General features: G+C 38.8%; 1 protein-coding gene across 3 annotated transcripts in view; it reads left to right on the top strand.

Annotated features, from left to right (window-relative positions):
- LRRC8C (leucine rich repeat containing 8 VRAC subunit C) overlaps positions 1 to 18,277 on the top strand; it is an 86,731-nt gene that overhangs the window by 10,711 nt on the left and 57,743 nt on the right. For 2 of the 3 annotated variants that reach the window (XM_079776609.1, XM_079776610.1), the window contains one exon: positions 17,120 to 17,216. The exons of the other annotated variant lie outside the window; for it this stretch is intronic. The gene's annotated coding sequence lies outside the window, so the exon portion shown is untranslated. The remainder of the gene's footprint in view (positions 1 to 17,119; positions 17,217 to 18,277) is intronic. 3 annotated transcript variants of the gene reach the window in all.

Genomic DNA, 18,277 nt, shown 5'->3' with positions numbered 1-18,277 from the left:
GCAAAGATGGTTTTACTTTTCTTGGAAAGGTATCTAATAATATAATCACATAAATAACATTTTACCTGTTAACTTTTTTAACTTGACATCTTTCCCCATAAATGGATTGCAATAAACAGAACAGCCTACTGTTGATCTAATTAAGGAATTAGGAGCAAGTCGATTAAAACTAATTATTTCCAGCATCCCTTTTACTTGATAGTGCCACATCCTGGCTTATAGTAGGGGGAGCAGACATATGATGCTACCTAGAGGCTATCTAGTGTGTATTAAACATGTTTTGAATATTAAAAAACTGCTCCTTTTGTTATTGCTCCAAATCTGGAACATAAAGCAACATTTTAAAATATTGTTGCATAGCAATGTAGATGCCCAGTAATAAGAAAAGGTCATATTGGTGGCTGAAATAGTAACTAGTAACAGCTAAATCAGATGAAATATCAGGATTTTAATTTATCTGGAGGCCAAGAATCTCATTCTGGTTTTTTTGTTTGCTTGTTTTTTGCTTTCAGTTATGTATAAATTTGAAATATCAAAAAGTAGCACAAAAACAAGGATGCTAATTGTCCCTTCTGAAAGAACACGTTTGGATTGGGTGAGGAAAAAATAACTTTTGTCATCTGGGTAGAATATCTGGGTGTCATCTGGTAAATAATTTTATAGCCTCATATTGAGAAAAGGTCATCTCAAAAATAACTTTTCTTTTTGAGTTACCAGTTATCTATTCTAATAAGCTGCTTTAAGTTTTAATTTTATCTCAATATGTGTTACTTATCATATAAATCACATAAGCTAAAAATGGTGGGTGACAATAGTGTTAAAGTTTAGTTTTTAAGATAACATTAATTTTATAAAGTATGTTATAAAATAATGATTATAGTCTTAATATTTGAGTGCTATGAAGAATATATTTATGTATAAAGAAATTATATATAGCTTTAACTCATGATATTATTTTGCCAAAGATTATTCATAATTACTTAATTTTAATATTGTCCCAGATGTGACAATAATTTGTCTTATTATTTGAGTATTAAAAAGAATAAATTATGTATAGAGATATGATACATAGCTTTAAACTATTACTTGGTCGTATTTAGCCAAAGATTACTCATAATTGCTTAGTTTTAATGTTAGTCTCAGGTCTTAAAATTAATTATTTTGAATTACAATGCACATTACCACTTAAAAATAATGTATCACAGTTCATATTAAAAACTTATCAGATAGCTATGACATTTATGATTTCACATTACTGCAACAGTGCCTAAAATTTACAACCATTAAAGAAACAGGCTAGTTATAACTAGTTATAATTCAGTGTTGTTCAACATATCTACAGAGACTTAAATTTTTAGTGTAAGTAATGATATGACTTAGACAAATATAAGGAATTTAGTAACTTCCCATTAAATAGGCATTCTATTAGAGAACAGGTTAGTCTTGCATGAACAGCTTTATTGAGATATAATTTACATACTATAACACTGATTTGTTTAAAGTATACAATTAAATGCTTTTTAGTGTAATTACAGAATTGTGTAATCATTACCATAATCCAATTTTGAAACATTTTTATCACCTTAAAAAGAAGGCTGTACCCTTAGCTATCACTCTTCACCATACCTCCCAGTTTGCTCAAACTTTGGACAGCCCCTAATCTATATTCTGAATCTATAGATTGTCTCTTCTGGACATTTCACATAATGGTGTCATACAATATGTGATTTTTATAACTTGCTTCTTTCACTTAACACATATTCAAAGTTCATCCATGTATCAAGTTATACCATGTATCAATATGCTATTCCTTTTCACTGCTAGATAATATTCCATTATATGGATATACCCTGTTTTCTGTATCCATTCATCAATTGGTGGACACTTAGGTTGTTTCCACTTTGGAGCTATGAGGAATAGTGCCCCTAATAATATTCAGATACAAGTTTTTGTGTGGATATATTTTTTTCATTTCTTTTGGGTAAATATGTGTAGAAGTGAAATTGCTGGATCATATGGTATCTATGTGTTTATCATTTTGATGTAAATGAGGTATAATTTTTGTATCATCTCCACAACTGGTATAAAGTCAAGGCTAAGACATTGAACAAAATAGTTTAATTTGTCCAAGTATTCCTCATTATCAGAAATATCAATTGAACATTGAATTTTATATAATTCAACTGTAGTTTGCAAAGTACTATCAAAGCACTATTAAATTACTTTGGATTAAAAGTTCTGGTTAAGAACTCTAAAAAGGGTGGATGAAGGCTGACCAGATAGCAATTTTTCGGTTTTTGTGAAATTTCCCCCCTCTGTTATGAACACTGGGGCAATAACTATTTTTCATATTCCTTTATTCTTGATATTTGTGTTTATTAGCTTCTGCCTGGAATATGTGACCTCCATTTATTTGAGAATTTAGAGTCTTGTTAATTTCTCTCTGGAAAGAGGCAAAGGCAACTTTAAAAGTAAAACACTTTTAATTGGTTAACATTCCTTCACTGTTCTGTTGCCTGGGATGGTGATGGAGGAATTATCTTGGTAAATTGTAGATCTCTATCTGTTTTGGTCTATTTAGAACTATTCTTTTCATTCACTGTCAGACCAAGTCCTGGCAGAAATTTCCCTTAACTCTTTTTCTTTTCACACCCAGGCCTATTTGTTTAAGGAGGTGTTCTCCTAGCACGCAAGGGACAAATTCCTGTGACCACTTAGCCTTCGTTCTAAAAGGTGTTCCAAGCCAATAGGAAGCTGTAGGTCTAGTAGGTGCCCCAAGAACTCACTGACCACAAAAGCACAACACTATAAATAACCGCGGTCAGACACAGGCAAATAGAAAACCTCTGAACCAATTCCTACACACTATTTTAACTGTTGGGGTAATGCAAATACAAATATATACACAAACTCAATGCAAGCAAAACACAAAATAACGAGACTTTAGTGAATGCTATCAAGGGATAATTTTCAGAAAGTTAAGCATGACTCTTAAATATAAAATGAACATATCAAAGACTTGTTCAACTCCTTGATGAAGGAGCTGGCAGAATGGCAGAGTGGATTCAAAGAGCATTCAGGAATTATTTGGGGGTGGGGGGTGGGGAAGACTTAGAATAACATTGGGAGCTTAGATACAAAACTAGGCAATGTCCTTCAGGTCAATAAAAAACAATGTTTTGGGTTTTCTTACTCAATGGACAAAAATCTACAAGTCTGAACTTTAATCAGTAGTAATTAACAAGTCAAAGAAAGTTATATTTCCCTAGACCAGTGATGGCGAACCTATGACACGCGTAGCCATTTCTGATGAGACACGGCTGCTGAGGCAGCCGCATGCCGAGGATAAAACATTTGCTGCTCCTGAGGATGAAACATTTGCGAAATAATGTTTTTTCCTCAAAGTGACACACTACCCGAGTTATGCTCAGTTTTTTGGCGAAGTTTGACACACCAAGCTCAAAAGGTTGCCCATCACTGCCCTAAACAGTTTTTCAGTAATACAATGAAAGAACAGTCTGCCCTCCCTTTGCCTCATTTCCAAGATTTAAATCCTTTTTTTCTTAACAATGCATACTTTCTCATTCCTAACTTTCCTTTTAAGGGCTTTGGTTGTTCCTTAGTAATATAGCAGATATTTAGCATGGAATGTGTCAAATACAAAACACTGGCCGTGGAAGTTCTCAAACGTAAGACATGGGACAGAAACTTTGGGTTCTGCGCTTGACTTTCCTTTCTGGGCGTCCCTTATGTCACGCAATTATCAAAATACCTCTTTAATCTCCTCCTGGAAAGGAGTTCTGTTTTAACTCCAACCCCAAGTTTATTCAATTTTAGGGCCCAAACTGCTCTCCAAGCTCTCAACTTAGATGGTAAGTCATCTTAAGCCTCGCAGAACAAGAGTCCTGTCAGATGGCCATTAGACTTTGACACTCAAGTACTCAAATAGCTGTAGATCAGCAAAAAATTCATGATTAGAAGAGATACACAAAGGATCTCAATAGCTAAATGCCTTGAACTTCCTTGACCCAGAGGCTGCCAACAGCTCTGTTCCTTTTGAGATGAGTGACCCCCACTGAACCTCCAAGAACCACTACAACAGGAATTGACCAAATGTGGTCCAGGTAGTTTGGGTCTGCAACCTGTTTTTGTATGGCCCACTTGCTGAAATGGGCTTTAAATTTTTTGAAGGGTTTACAATATTTGTAAAAGATTATGCCACATAGACCAGATCTGACCTGTAAGGCCTAAATATTTACTCTCTCTCCCTGTATAGAACAAACTCGCTGATCCTGCATTATAAAACAACATTGACAGCAGTGCTGTTAGCATGTATCCAAGTTTTATAACAAATTTCCTGTAAGGCAAAAGCTCTCTAGTAGACTAATTCAAAGATTTGCTCTTGGTAAAAACATTTCATAGGAAAAGAAACTGGTTAGAAAAAATGTTAGATTTGACATCAAAAGAAAATAATATTTGGTTGGTTGACAGCTGGTCAACTGTGTGGGCGGTAACCAATTTCCCAGTTGGTTAATGTCATTAAGGTTCATGAGAATCAATTATTTAAGGATTATATCAGGAACACTGATTTCTTTCTCGGAGGAAGTTGAAAGTTATACAAACAGATTTGGACAGTTTTTCTTTTGTAAGGCAGTCTGTTAGTATATTTTAAAAGTGTACACTGGATTGTGAGAACAGAAAAGCACTTGGGATCTGTTGATGCCACACTAACTCTTACAGTTTAAGGCTACATAGCTAACAGGAAAATGAAAACCTTGGGGGAGAGAGAGAAGACCATCACCAATATGATCAGAGTATTGAAAAGTTGAATCTTTGTGGGACAAATGAAAAGCATTGGCATGTTCCAGCTCAGATGATGACCAGGAGAGATTTCATAATTACTTTCAGGGGTATGAAGGGATCTCCAACTGAATATGGAGAATGGTTGTACATCTCTTCTGAAAAGAGATAAAAGTTTCACCTGTAGCATAAGGATTTAAAAAGAAGAATTTTCTGTCATCAAGCCATCAGCCTTTCCACAAATTTTTCTAGAGGCTGGGTCTCGGGCAGATTTTAAAGCTACAATTGAGTTCCTGCTCTCTGCCATGGATTAAGTATGATCATACCTAAAGGTTTCGCCAGATAACCCTCAAGACCATACAGGATGCAGTGCACACCAGAGGGGCTGTCCTTTGAGATTAGAAACCAACCGCTGTCTCTGGGACTTACTCTGTGACAGAGGGGTTAGGGTAAACAGACAGTTGACAAAGATAAGGAGGAGAACAGGGAAAATATGTGCACCTATTTAACTATCTGCAGAGGGAAACAAAACTATGGCTCATAAGGCAAAGACCTGGAGGAGGAGAGGGAGCCACTTATATCTGAGGAAAAAGAGAGCCAGGCAGAGGGAACAGCAAATAAAAAGGCATGTCCCTGGCATGGTGGAGGAACAGCAAGAAGGCCAGTGTGTGGGGAGGGCCCTGAGCGAGGAGGAGGAGGAGTTATTTAGACAGGGTGTTGTAGGCTCATTAAGAGTTTTGTCCACCTCTATTCTGAGAGAGGAGGAGCCATTAGAGGGTTCTGAACAAGAGAGATTCATAATCTAACTTGAGTTTTCAAAGGATCACTCTGGCTGCAGTGTAGAGAAGCTATTGGCCAAATTTTAGGCTTCAGGGCTTTTGCACTCTTTTTTTTTAATTTCTAGTTATTGATTTGAGAGAGAGAGAGAAAGAAAAAAGATCAATTTGTTGTTCCACTTATTTATGCATTCATTGGTTAATTCTGGTCTGTGTGCTCACTAGGGATTGAACCTGCAACCTTGGTGTATTGGAGTAATGTCCTAACCAACTGAGCTATCCGGCCAGGGCAGGGTCTTTGCAGTCTTAAGAAATTATTGAAGACCCCAAAAAGCTTTATGTGGGGTACTTTTAGGCACTTTCCATAAATAGTAGATATAGAGAACATGCAATAAATGGGGTTTTTCAGAATCCAGAAGCTTCCTAGAAAGAAGCCTCACTCATATTTTCTTAATTACATAATGAGCTTGACAATTATCATATACTGCCAGGCACTTTTCTAAGTGTGTTTCATTCAAAGAGGTTGGCACAGAGCTGGATTTCAAACCTAGGTCTTTCCGGCTGTAAAATTTGCACTGTAACCACCACTTTATGTTGAACAAAATGGGTGAGTAGAGATGAATTTTACTTTTATTTTTTTAAAGCAGTTTTTAATCCTCACCCGAGGATATTTTTCCATTGATTTTTTAGAGAGAGTGGGAGAGAGAGGAAAAGACAGAGAGAAATATCAATGTGAGAGAAACACATCGATTGGTTGCCTCCTGCACGCATTCCAACCAGGACCCGGGCCAGGGAGGAGCTGGCAACTGAGGTACGGGCCCTTGACTGGAATCGAACCTAGGACCCTTTAGTCCACAGGCCGATGCTCTATCCACTGAGCAAACTGGCTAGAGCCAGTTTTATTTTTTAGATTAATGTTGCTGCTTATGACTACACTTAGAGTTCAGATGTTCAATGAGGTAATATATACATACTGGTATAAGGTAATAACAGGAGTATTTTTATTTTACTTGGCATATAGTGTTTTAGACTAAGGACTTCATATCACTCTAGATGTACAAAACAACTGTAATTACTTCATAAAGAAGGTAATTTGCACAAATTACTTTTGAATTTTGTAGTAAAATGCAATGAGCCCTGACTAGTGTGTCTCGGTTGGTTGGAGTGTTATTCCGTATACTGAAAGATTGCCAGTTCGATTCCCTGACAGGGTTTGATCTCTGGTTGGGGCATGTATGGAAAGCAACCAGTTGATGTCTCTCTCATATTGATGTTTCTCTCTCTCTCCCTCCCTCCCTCTCTCCCCCTCCATCCATCCTTTCCCCTCTCTAAAAGAATCAACACGCATATCCTTGGGTGAGGATTTAAAAAAAATTTTTTTAATATATTTTTATTGATTTCAGAGAGGAAGGGAAAGGGAGAGAGAGATAGAAACATCAATGATGAGAATCATTGATCAGCTGCCTACTGCATGCCCCCTTCTGGGGATTGAGCCCGAAGTCCAGGCATGTGCTCCTGGCTGGAATCAAACCCGGGACCCTTCAGTCTGTAGGCCGACGCTCCATCCACTGAGCCAAACTGGCCAAGGCTTTAAAAATTTTTTAAGCAATTAATATTATGTCCATGCTCTAAGTAGGAGCATATCCCATCGTTATGAATAGTCCACCTACGTGTGATAGTGGCCTCAGTAAGCAGTGGACATGGTGGTTTAGCAGAAAGGTGCTTAGTAAGATGATAGTCTGTTTCTGCAGAATGTTCAGGGGACCTGTTCTTCAACAGAAGTGAAAAATATTTTAGACCCAAACTGGAGCTATGCACATAGGACCATATCGCATTTTGAGAATGGTATACACAATAACAAAAATGTTTTAGGCGAGGCAGTAAAGTGTGTTGCTAATGTTAAGCGGCAGATGCATTTATAGAGGATTCGGGGATGTAAGTGTACGACCAAGAGCATTTCTACGTTTACTCAGCTGTAATGAGATGCGTCTTTTAATTGAAATACACCATGCTTTCAAAAAGCCCCCTTGTGCCACATCCAAATAAGAGCAGAATAGGTCCCTTATAAGAGGAAACCACAGATCTTGAAAACAGTGGTGTTCCTTGGTGTTCTTTGGCCACACTACTGTTTGGCTTAACTAACGCTTCTGGTAATGGAATTGCTTGAGTCTCAGAATTAGTTTGCTTAGAATTTTTATGTTTCTGCCAGACCTCTTCCTGTTGACATATTCAAAATGAATAAAAATTACTTGTGTGACATCATAAGCAGTGTAAGTATAGCATTTGAAACCCGTCTAAGGCTCTGATATATTAATTAATCTATTTGGGTGTGTTTGCTTGGAAACCTGGAATGAAACCTGTTTTAGAATACATTTGTTTTTAGAATATAATCTGAAAATGAGTTAGAAAATATTTAACCTCCATAACATTTTAAAATAGTCATTCCACATCTCTTAACATCTCATACTCCAACTAAGGCATTTATTTAATGGAAGTGGAAAAGGCAGCAGGAACACAGTATTTTAAAAATAGACAGCTATGTCCTCAATTTTAGAAAGATTATACCAAAGCACCATCACTGTTTTTATATTGGAATCACCTATGAACCAGAAATCCTTATTACCTTTCTAAAACTAAACTATTGATATAAAAATTGAACCTGTGTATCATAAATTGAAAAAACTATAAAATATTAATTAAAAATGTGAATGTATAGTATGCTGAAAATGGGCACTTTTCCAATAAGAAAATGGAGTATCTGTACTCTCACTTAGCTCTTGGATGAAGTAGATTTTTCCCCTTTAAATTTTTTTAAGTTATTGACAAAGAGAATGAAGAGCTAAGATATTTAAACCCAAAGAGTTAGGAGGCGGTAACAGAAACTTAAAAGGAAACAACTCTAATGTAATTACACTCTGAGTATAATATAAATTTAAAAGAAAGCATCTTTGATATTATAAGTTAATAGGAAATTTTGAATAGTATCACTCTCAGTTCCTAAGAAATCCTTCTGTAAAGGAAAATACTCTTTCCCACTAATTCCTAGATTAAATCAAGAAGGAATTCAGTTTTCAATTTTGTTCTTACCGTTGTCCATGAAATGTTAGGTTTAGTGACTTCTAATAATTGGCTCTAAAACAGGTTACCTGGGTTGTACTTGGGCCTCTCTGCTTGCCACTGTGTAACCCCAGGTAGGAGATTTAACCTTCTGAAGCCTCCATTTATTTTGTAAGAGTAAGTTAATAGTGCCTAGAACCTAGGCGTCAATGCTTAGAAATTAAATAATAGGATACATGTGAAGTGACTGACACCGTCTAAATACAGAGTAAACCTTAGCTCCCATTGTGATGGAGGTGGGGTTTTCCTTTATCTGTAAGGAGATCTTTGCTGGGTAAGATTAATACTGCTGTTCTACAAAAAAGCACCTATAAAATAAAAAACGAACCCCTCCAGAACTACTCTTGTAATGTTCAGAGCATTTTCTACATTCAGAAAATTCTGGAGGGGTAAGTCATTGCTATACCTGTGGAGCTCCTTGTCACATAAAACCATTACTGTTCAGACAACTAGGCCAGAGGCTGGGAGTGCCCAAATGAGCAGGGCAGCCTCTGCCCCTACAGAGTTCAGAGTGGGGGAGGGGAGACAGATGAGTATATAAATAACGCAGGGCAGTGAAGAAGTGAACAGAGCAGGTAGGGAAAGTGTTGATCTTGGACTGCATATGAAAATACACAGCCGCAGGCTTCCAAAATAGAACACTGGAGTTATGGTCTAAGACCCTTTCAAATGTTATCCTAGTAGCATGTTCTTCCCATGGGGGAGCCTGTGGATCTGGGGAGACGAGAGGTGGGGTCTGAGGTACACATTAACTAAAGATATGATTAGCCTATTCCTTATACTTATTAAACTATAAATTCATCGAGTACTAAAATCATTTTAAGTATATGAGCTCTACATTGGGAGGTCCAGATAAAGCTCTATTTTTTCTTCAAGACCTCATCTGGTGTGTCTTTTATCACAAGAAGAGGAAATAAGATGTTTCTAGGGAAATGTGTCAACCCCACCTGCATGTTGGAATTACTTGGGAATCTTTAAAAACAAACCTCACCCCAGGCATTCTGATTTAACTGGACCCAAGCATTTCCAGCTGATTCTAACATGCAGCCAAATGTTAGAATCACCATTCTACCTACACACTGTTTTGTTTCCTCCAAGTTGTTCTAATACATTTCAAGAGACTGGCTCAGCCCAGATTCTGTCAACAGGTTTTCCAATTGGCATTTCCTAGTTTAATATCAGTCCATGTGTTCTCCCTTTGGAAACACATGTCACTTTCTGCCATTTCAGTAAGTGATTTGACTCCTGGAGAAACACTCAACTGAGGCTCTGAGCAGAGGCCGGGGGCGGGGGGTGGGGGGGGTGGGAAGGAGGGAAGGCGGGGGAGCTTACTCCCCAGCAGTATGCCTTCAGAGAGCAACTCTCACCCTCAAAACATAATTCACTGTCCTATTTTATCATATCACTATAGCATGACCAATCCACAGGTTTTGTTCTAGAATCTTCTATTCAGTCATTTATCAGGTTCTTCCTGTATACCCTGAATCTCTCATGCAGCGGTTTGAAGCCTGTTTTTATATATGAATTTGTAGCATTCTATATTGGTATGTCAGTCTGTCCATATACTTCCATGCTCTTGATTCATCATTTAGACTTATCTGTGTCCTTGCTTATCTCAATTTATGTAACATTTCTGTATAGATTCTGTTTCTATACAGAAATGTTACATGTATTATGCATAGTAATTAAAATATCTATTATGAAGGAGTTGCAAGGTCCTCTACAGGAGGAGGCTGCGGGGAGCGACCCTGCCCCAGTGCTCCTAGGCCACAGATGGATGCCCATGACCACACTGCTAGGAGCTGAAGCCTCTAGACCAGTGGTTCTCAACCTTTCTAATGCCACGACCCTTTAATACAGTTCCTCATGTTGTGGTGACCCCCAACCATAAAATTATTTTCGTTGCTACTTCATAACTGTGATTTTGCTACTGTTATGAATCATAATGTAGATATCTGTGTTTTCCAATGGTCTTAGGCAACCCTGTTAGCAGTTCTCAACCTGTGGGTCATGACCCACAGGTTGAGAACTGCTGCTGTAGAGCCTAAGACCATCGGAAAACACAGATATTTATATGACAATTCATTAACAGTAGCAAAATTACAGTTATGAAGTAGCAACGAAAATAATTTTATGGTTGGGGGTCACCACAACATGAGGAACTGTATTAAAAGGTCGCGGCATTAGGAAGGTTGAGAACCACTGGTCTACACACACAAACCAAACATGGCAACTCAGTGCTCCTGAACTGTGGGCCATGGAGGTCCAGCCGGCTGCTTGGACTAGCAGTATCAGGGCCTGTCTACCATATTAGCAAGTGGAGTGCATGGCCTGCCATCACCTTGAGTGGAGCACCCCACCTCCTCCACCAGCTGAGCAGTGCCCACCCTGCCCTCCCCCTTCACCAGCTGAGCAGCACCTGGCCCACTCTGCTACCCCTACCAGTGGAGTACCCAGCCCACCCTGTCACCTTGACACGTGGCCTGCCTGTACACAAGGACCTGCCGTCCCAGCCTGGCTCCCCTGGACGACTGGCCCCACTGCCTTGATGTGGTGTGCCCAGTTCTGTCATTGTGATCCAATGTACCCAGACTCACAGACCTGCCCCTACCATATACTTTGCCTGACCCAGCACCTCTGGACAAATGGCCCCACCTGCCACAGCAATCCTGTGTGCTTAACCCAGTACCACCAGAAGATCAGAGCCACAGCTGTGACCCTGTGAGACCAGTCACCTCTGGACACATTGATCTGCCCCCACAACCTCACCCGCCTCACCTGGCACTCTGGACTACCAGACTGCTAAAATGGGGAGACAAAGAAACAACCCACAGATGAGAGAAAAGGAGGAAGTGCCAGGGAAGGAACTAAATGAAATGGAGACAAGCAACTTGTCAGATAAAGAATTCAAAGTAATGGCTATAAGGGTACTCAAACAAATTAGTGAAAACTAAGCAACTTAATAATTATTATAAGGAACTTAATGAGAACTACACCAACATGAAAAAGAAGTTGAAACAATGAATAAGAATCTATTAGAAATGAAGAATGGCATAGCTGAAATAAAGAATACACTGGAAGGCCCTAGGTGGTTTGGCTTAGTGGATAGAGGACTGAAGGGTCCTGGGTTCGATTCCAGTCAAGGGTATGTACCTGGGTTGTGGGCTTGATCCCCAGCAGGGGCATGCAGGAGGCAACCGATCAATGATTCTCATCATTGACGTTTCTATCTCTCTCTCTCTCCTCCCTTCCTCTCTGAAATAAATAAGAAATATATATATATATATTTTAAAAAGAATACACTGGAAGGATTCAACAGTAGACTAGAAGAAGCTGAGGATCAAATCAGCGAATTAAAAGACAAGGTAAAAAGAACACCCATTCAGATAAGCAATTGGAAAAAAAATTAAAAAGCAGGAGGAGAGTTTAAGGGAGTTCTGGGACAACATAAAACTAAGAGCATCCACATAATAAGGGTACCAGAAGAAGAATCTGAGCAAGAAATAGAGAATCTGTTTGAAGAAATAATGACAGAAAATGTCCCTGAAAAAAAAATCACAAAAGTCCAGGAAACACAGAAAATCCCAATCAAGATGAACTGAAAAGACCCACACCAAGACACATCATAATTAAAATGGAAAATGTTAAAAACAAAGAAAGAATCTTAACCCTTTGCACTCACTTGCTTTTTTCTCGATTCCTTTATTCTAATGCTAACCGTGTCGAGTCACACTCGACATCCGAGTGCAAAAGGTTAAAGGCTTCCAGAGAGATAGAATTACCTATGGAGTTCCCATTAGACTATCATCTGATTTCTCAATAGAAACACTTCAGGCCTGAAGTATACAAAGTAATGAAAAGCAAGGAACTGAATCTAAGCCCACTCTATCCAGTAAGGATATCATTCAAAATCAAAGGTGAAATTAGGAGCTTCACAGACAAAAAAAAAAAAAGCACCAAAAATGACTAAAGGAGTTTATTACCATCAAACCAGCGCAATGCAAGAAATGCTAACAGAACTGTTGTAAGAAGAAGAAATAGAGAGAAAGGGAGGAACACAGGCATAAAGAATTAAAATGGCAACAAATAAGTACCTGTCAATAATAACCTTAAATGTAAATGGATTAAATGCACCAATAAAAAGACATAAGGTAGTTGAATGGATAAGAAAACAAGACCCCATATATATGCTGTCTACAAGAGACCCACCTCAGAACAAAAAAAAAAATAATAATAATAATGCAGGGTGAAAGTGAAGGGATGGAAAAAAATATTCCATGCAATTGGAAATGAAAAGCTGGGGTAGCAATACTCATATCTGACAAAGTAGACTTCAAAGTGAAGGCCATAAAAAGAGACACTGAAGGCCACTTGATAATACTAAAAGAATGGATACAGCAAGAGGATGTAACCCTGTTAAAAATTTATATATATAAAAGGCTAATGTGCTAAGTGTCCTTCCCACTGGCCAACCAGTCGCTATTACACTCACTGACCAACGGGGAAGACGCTCAATGCAGGAGCTGCCATGATGTGCACAGAGAAACAGCACCATGGACCTGGCACTGACAAAGCAACACTCGGCTTCCCCCAAGTGGGACACAGGCCCTGCCATCACCCCAGAGCAATAGCCCACCAAGTCGTAACTGATGCTGCCACGGTGCAAAAAGCGGCCCACAGCCCAGCCCACAAACGGTGGCTGTAGGCACTGGATAATGACGTTACATGTTTGTTGATATTCTGAAGCCAAAATTGTTGACAGAATATGTCTAAAGACCAGCTATTGCCACAACGTACCTTTGAAGCCGAAAGAAGCTGGCATCATCGACAGAATGTACCTGAAGACTAACTATTGGCACAGTGTACCTCTGAGGCTGAAAGAAAGTGACATCATCGACAGAATATGTCTGAAGAACTACTTTTGGCACAACATACCTCTGAAGCTGAAAGAAAGCGATGTCATTAACAGAACATGTCTAAAGAACAGTCATAAACAAGTACTACCAATATGGGTAGAAACTGCCTTCCTAGTGAAAATGAGGTAAATGAGGATGCAATTATCGAACACGGTTGTGGAGGAATGACTTACATGTCAATTTTGCCTATTCCTAAATTTCTCTGATGAAAAACTATATGATGGAAAATTTACTCGATGTTGTAGCAAAAGCACAGTTTGTCCAAATGATATCAATTTTACAGAATATCTGGCATATTTTTAAAAAATTAATGATAAACGAAGATTCTGACTAAAAATTTCATGGAAAATATTTGTTGTTATATCATTAAAATGTTCATACTACCTAAAGCAATCTACAGATTCAATACAATCCCATTAAAATATCAATAGCATATTTTACAGATCTAGAACAAACACTCCAGAAGTTTATATGAAACCAAAAAAATACCCCCAAAAAATAGCTGCAGCAATCTTGAGAAAGAAGAACAAAGTTGGAGGGATCACAATACCAGATATCAAGTTATAATCCAAAGCCACCATATTCAAAACATCCTGGTACTGGCACAAGAACAGGCATGTAGATCAATGGAACAGAACAGAGAACCCAGAAATTGACCCAAGCTATTATGTTCAATTAATATTTTACATTACAGGCAAGAGCATAGAGTAAAGATAGTTTCTTCAATAAATGATGTTGGGTTAATTGGAAAGTACATGTAAAAAAAAAATGAAACTAGACCACTAACATCATACATGAGAATAAACTCAAAATGGATAAAAGTCTAAATGTAAATCATGAAACTATAAAAATCCTTGAAGAAAATGTAGCCAGCAAAATACCAGACATCTCACATAGCAAAATTTTCACTGATAAGATGCCTATAGCAAAATTTTCACTGATAAGATGCCTATGGCAAGACTAACAATGAAAAAAATAAACAAATGGGACTACATCAAAATAAAAAGCTTCTGCACAGCAAAAGAAATCAGCAAAATGAGAAGGGAACCCACTGTATGGGAGAACATATTTGCCAATGAATGATACATCTGATATGGGGTTAATTTCCAAAAGATATAAAGTACTCAGACAACTCAACAAAAGGAAGATAAGCAAACCAATAAAAAGATGGGCAGAGTACCTAAATAGACACTTCTCCAAAGTGTACATAGAAATGGCCAAGAGACATCTGAAAAAATGCTCAATGTCACTAATCATCAGAGAGATGCAAATTAAAACAACAATGAGGTATCACCTCACACCTGCCAGATTGGCTACTATCAATTAAGTCAACAAATGACAAGTGCCGGCAAAGATGTGGGGGGAAAAAAAGGAACCCTAGTACTCTGCTGGTGGAAATGCAGACTGGTACAGCCACTATTGTAAACAGTGTGGAGTTGCCTCAAAAAAAATTAAAAATGGAACTGCCATTTGACCCAGTGATCCCACTTCTGGGAATATATCCTAAGAATCCTAAAACACCAATCCGAAAGAATATATGCACCCCTATGTTCATAGCAGTGTTACTTATAATAGCTAAGATCTGGAAAAAGCCCGAGTGCCCATCAGTAGATGAATGGATAAAAAAAACAACAACCCACACTGTGATACATTTACACAATGGAATACTATGCAGCTGTGAAAAAGAAGGATATCTTACCCTTTGAGACAGCATGAAGGGACCTGGAGAGTATTATGCTAAGTGAAATAAGCCAGTCACAAAAAGACAAGTACCGTATGATCTCACTTTTATGTGGAATCTAAAGAACAAAATAAACTGGGGAAAAAAAAAAGATCCAGAGACACAGAAGGATGCAACAGACAGGATTCTCAGAGGGAAGGGGTGAGGGCAGGAAGAGATCAACCAAAGCACTTGTCTATAATAGTGGGGCAAAAGCCTGGTGAGGGGATGGACGCAGGGAGGAGGGGCTCAATGGGGGGAAAGAGGACATCTGTGATACTTTCAACAATAAAGATCAATTTTTTAAAAAAATGTACTATGTTCAAAGATACTAAATGCTCTGGAGAAAAATGAGGCAGGGCAGGAGGAAACAGAGTGCTGGATCTGTGGGTGCGGTTGTAATATTACATCTGCTTTGCAGTAATATCCAAGCAAGGGCTGGTGAAGGCTTGGACCAGAGTGACAGTGACAGAGATGGTGAAATGTGGTTGGAATCTGGATTAAGTTTCAGCAAGTCCTGAAGAAGGTCAGGGGTTGGGCTACACAGATATCAACAAGAGGAGAATTCCAGACAAGGTACTAGAAATGCAAAGCCCTGAGGAAGGAGTGAACCCGTTGTTCAAGAAGTTCCAGCGTGGCTGGAGCAAAGCAAGAGTGAAGGAGAAGGCTGTGCCACTGTTATTGGTGTTGGGGGGCGTGCCAAGTATGAAGGGCCTTGTGAGATTTTTGTACAGATTTTGGCTTTTCCTCTAAGTGAGAAATGGTTTTGAGCAAAGGAGAAACTCAGTAATTTAATAGATCATTCTGGCTGCTCACTTGAGACTTATCTGTATGAGTCAATGGTAGAAGCAAGGAGACCAATTATGAGGCTATTGCAATAATAATGCAGTTGAAAGATGATGATGACATGGACCAGGGTGATAGCAATGGAGATGAGTCAGAAATGATTACCATCTGGATACATTTTTGATAATTTGTTGCTTTTAAATAAATGTCTATCCAATATTTTCCCTATTCCTCTTAAAAGATAGAGCCTTAAAGTCTAGTAAGGGACCCAAATGATGCTTGTTATAGCAAACGATTACCTTTCTGGCTCTTGAATACTACAAGTTCAGTGTCTTTTTTTTTTTTTTTAAAGAATTATGGCATTGTTCATTTGTTCCACTTCTGAGTCACCATAACTTCCCACAGTCCTCACTTACCCATTTTTCTGCACTTGTGTGTTGCCGGTCATTTGCCATTGAGTATCTTGACCCAATCATCAATGGTCACTACTGCACTGCTGTTGCTTAGAAAACACCTGTTCTTCTCTTCTTGTGGTCTTTACCTTATTCTATAGTTGGGAGAATGTCACTGAGGCAATCAATGAGAGTAGAGGTAAGAACATGATACTGCTAATGTTATAAAGGAGCCCAAGGTTCAAAATCAATCAGGCTGAGAACACCTCTTTTAATTCTTGTCTTCCTTCTTCCAACTCACTGAACAAGGCAAAGAAAAGTTTTCCTTTTCAACCTCCACAAAAATCTCCTAAGAGGCCTTTTATGCCTTCTTTGCCTCCACTATATCCCTAAGCATAATGCAGGTGTTATGAAAAAGTGCAGAGTTGCAAAAGAAATCTAGTGGTTCTTTTCCCCAAAACCAAGTGCACCTAACTCTAAATTCTGGTATTCACAGAAATGTTTCTGTTATATACGTTTCACAAGTGGGCGATTTAAGAATAGATATGCACTCATTTTTCATTCATTCATTCAGCAACTATTGAGAATTTTGTTTGTTTGTTTATGTTCCAGGCACTGTTCTGCATATTGGGAGATAAGAGTGGACAAAACAAAGCCCCCTTTTCTAATGGAATTTAACTTGTAAGGCGGGAGACAGAACAAAACACAAGTAAGCACATGTATAATATATCGATTAAGATAATGCTGTTGAGAAAAGTAACTTGGAGGATGAAAAAGGTAATGCTGGGATGGTGTGCTACTGGTGGTGGCAAGTTAGTATTAATATTGTAAATATGATGACCAGAGAATGTGTCTCTGATAAGACATTTGTGCAGAAAAATACAGGAAGCGAGAGAGTGACCCAATCCCACATCTGGATGGAAAATGACCCTTGCTGCTGGAAGTCCTTAGGTAGTTTTCTTCTCTCCATATACTTCCTAAGTGACTCCATTCTATCCTGTGGCTTTAACTACTTCCTATACCCTAATCATTCCCAAATGTACATCTCCAGGCCAGATCTTTCAACGCTGGCCTAATACATCCAACTGTTAATGGAGCCCCTCCACCTGGACGGCTGACATCTCGGGTTTAACATGTCTCTGGCGAAACTCCTCCCTCCCCCCTCCTCACAGCTGCTTCTCTGTAGCTTCCCTCTCCCTTTAGGAAATGGCAGTTCCACCCTTTCTGATTTTCAAAGTCAGAAAGCTTCGTGCCATCTCCCTGTCTCAAACCCCACTTCGATCCATCAGGTAGATCATGCGTTCCTTAAATCGGGGAAGGCTCGAGAAGGAAGAATTGGGGAAGCTGGGATGAAGAAATTGAGGTAAAATAGAAAGAAGGGCAGTAACAGAAGTACCCGCAAGGTGGTCTCTGATGATATGAAGAAAACTGAGGCTGAGGGAATGTGAGCTGGGGAACTCAGGTTGATGTGAAATCACATCAAAGTCAGATTCCCCCCGCCCTAACCAGTTTGACTCAGTGGATAGAGTGTCAGCCTGCGGACTGAAAGGTCCCAGGTTCGATTCCGGTCAAGGGCATGTACCTTGGTTGCGGGTACATCCCCAGTGGAAGGTGTGCAGCAGGCAGCTGATCGATGTTTCTGACTCTCTATCCCTCTCCCTTCCTCTCTGTAAAAAATCAATAAAATGTATTTTTTTTAAAAAAAAAGTCAGATTCCTCTAACAGAGCTGCACTTCAGAGTTGTCAGATACGTCTGGATATGTCTTCACA

The sequence above is a fragment of the Cnephaeus nilssonii genome (assembly GCF_951640355.1).
Source record: "Cnephaeus nilssonii genome assembly, chromosome: 7".
Taxonomy (NCBI): domain Eukaryota; kingdom Metazoa; phylum Chordata; class Mammalia; order Chiroptera; family Vespertilionidae; genus Cnephaeus; species Cnephaeus nilssonii.
The sequence above is the reverse complement of the archived record's forward strand: the minus strand, read 5'-3'. Positions and strand labels throughout refer to the sequence as shown.